This window comes from Nanorana parkeri, unplaced genomic scaffold (assembly GCF_000935625.1).
Source record: "Nanorana parkeri isolate BGI_ZX_2015 unplaced genomic scaffold, ASM93562v1 scaffold518, whole genome shotgun sequence".
NCBI classification, from domain to species: Eukaryota; Metazoa; Chordata; class Amphibia; order Anura; family Dicroglossidae; genus Nanorana; species Nanorana parkeri.
In genome coordinates, this window is record NW_017306786.1 from 892,201 (window position 1) to 895,206 (window position 3,006).

The window sequence follows — 3,006 nt, forward strand, 5'->3', positions numbered from 1 at the left end:
CCACCTGAGACCCCGCACAGCCCGCCACCTGAGACCCCACACAGTACACAATAGACCATGCACAGTCCACTATAGACCCCGCGCAGCCCACCACCTGGGACTCCACACAGCCCACCACCTGAGACCCCGCAAAACCCAAGTGATACAGCATGCACCTGTTACTATTGACAGGATAAGCAAAATGCACAGCGGGCTTCCCTGCTAAACTAAAAGTACAACCTGTCAGAATCTGGATACACTGTGCACGCTATATCCAGCAACTGACAGGTTACACAAAATGTCTTAAACAGGAAGGGGGGTGCCCGAGTTTAGTCTAACCTAGGACAGCACAAAACCAAAATACGCCACTGGCCTGTACAATGGCTGGATGGTAAGGCTGAAGTTCAGCTTTCATTAATTTATCCAGAGCGGCAGTTCCCTGGTATTTTGGCAGGATAAGATTAAAAAAAAGACCAGGCTTCCATTATGTAAGCATTCCTGTGTAAACATTAGCTGGGATAAACCAAAAAAAATGCAGTTACCCCATCGAGCTACTATGTATGGTGGCCCTATCAAGAACCTGTCATCATACCATAAAGCATAAGCTACTTTTATATATTTCTTATCTTGCAAAAACTTTGTCTGTTATATATTTCCTGTACATTCATAAATTATATCCTTACAAAATGCAAGTGATGCAGTGTGGACAAATGTTTACAACTTGGGAAACAGAATGAAGTAAAATATATTATGTGAGCTTTAAAAGAACAATGTAAAATATGTTCATATTTTTAGCCTTGTGTCTGAATAAACCAAAAAAAAGATTTACATCAAGAGAGTTTCCTAACTGTTCAGTGATAAAGTTTAAGTTTATTTATACTTGTATGTATAACTCTAATATGATGAAGAATCAAAAAAAAAAAAAAGTAAGCTTCTAAATTTTTTTAAAATATTTTCATATTTAATATTTCAATATTCAATATATATTCAATATTTAATATTTAAATCAAGCCCAAGAGATACAAAATATGTAGTATGCTAGTGGCACCCTGTTGTATCACCTTTCATTCTATAGAAAACTAAAGAAGAATTCTGATTTGCTTATATCGTAAATATTTCAAGCTTTCAGACTGTTTCTTTTTTGTTCAAAAAATGTTTATGTAAATTTCAAGGTAATAGAAGTACAATATTACAAACTAAGAGTGACAAAGTAGGTCAAGTACAACGTAAGGCTTTACAAATCTGATAGCCGACAATACAGACAATATCACAACAATAACAGTTGACATAGATGAAGTCAAATCGCAGATGTAAGCATGTACAGTAATGCAGTAGTCTGTTCAATACAGGCGCCAGAATTAGTCTGTTCAATACAGGCGCCAGAATTGGCCCCCACATCCTTTAGGTTTGAAGGTGGATTGAATGTACTTTGGGTGCTTTTAAGAGTAGGGGTAAAAGAAAAAAAATAGGTAGAAAAAGGAAAGGGAGGGAATAGGTCGGGGTCAAGGTGAAAAGGCATCCCTGGGGTTCCCCTACACTTCATTCATCCACAGGTCTATGAGACGACGGTCAAAATACAGTGGTAAAAAAATTTGTATCCAGGGCTCCCAGATATTTTTTTTCATCGATTTTTCATTAGTGAATGTTCATTTTGCATTTCACTTCAGATGACACTAGGGAGTCAGATAACCAGGCTTTCATGATGTTTCATAACCCCCTCTCGCTGAGGATTAAGAAACGCCTTGCTGGGTCATGCAGGTATGTATACGTCCATCAGGACCGAGAGCACTGTGTCCACAGGTACCACATTTGCAGGATTCTACAAGTGATCTGGACGCTGTGAGATGCAGACTGCGTAGCTGCTGCAGCAAGTCAGGTATGTGGCTCGTGACCGCGTACCTGACTTCTGAGCTGGCTGCGGGTCACAAAGTACCGGCTCGCGGGCCGCAACTGGTCCGCGAGCCGGTACATTGAGACCCAAGCATTTTTGCCACTCCCTAGGAATCTGCCGCCCGAGGCAAACACCTTGTTTGCCTCGCGGCAGATACGCCCCTGACTGTGGTTATCGGGGTCCGCCACTCTTCTTGGGGGTTCAGGACTACAGCAAACAGTGTCAGGATGGAGAATGGGAGCACACGTCCATTCCCCGATCTGCTCTGTGATCAGTGAAGCAGAAAGTGCTGTGCTCTAATGCTTCCTGCTTCAAAGCTGTCAGAAGCCGGCTGAAGTGCTGGTTACACACAAGATAAAACCAATGCTAATTTGTCCAGGACTGGCCAGCCCAGCAAATTCAACCCAAGAGCTGACCTTTGATGCTAAAGTAAGTCTCCAAGAACCCCAAAATGATTTAAGCACAGGGTGGTTAGGTAACTCTTGCAAAACCTTAGGTCAGTGCTGGCGAACCTATGGCACGCGAGGCCCTTTCTGCTGGCACGCGAGCCCACGTTCAGGCCCCAAAACATTAAGGCAGCCTACATGTCTAATGTCGAAGGCGGAGAAATCGGCGAGTAGGAGGAGAAGGGGGACGGAGCGGCAGGGGGTGGAGACAGAGGGAGATGGGGGCGGAGATGGAGGACGGGAGGAGATGGGGGACTGAGCGGCATGAGACAGGGCCGGAAGAGGCCTGTGAAGATTGAGGAGGCAAAGACCGCGATGGAGGAGGCGTCGCTAAGGGGCCAGTCGAGCGGCGAAGCTGAGACGATTGGGCGCCGAGGCAGCAGTGAAGGCTGGGCTTCCCGTGTAAGGTAGGAGCACTGTGCTGGCAGGGCCCAGCATAGATTATGCACAGCCCACCAAAGAGTCGCAGGTGGGCTGTGCAATACCTTTTGGTGGGCTTTGCAGGGTTCATGGGGGGCTCTGCAGCCTGCAAAGCCTTCCACAGATCCTGCACAGCCCCCCTGAGATCTGGCAGACTGCAAGGTCTCAGGGGGTCTCTGCAGGATCCGTGGGGGGCTTTGCAGGACTTGTGGGGGGTTTTCAGGATCTGTGGGGGGCTTTGCAGCCTGCAAACCCCCCACAGATCCTGCA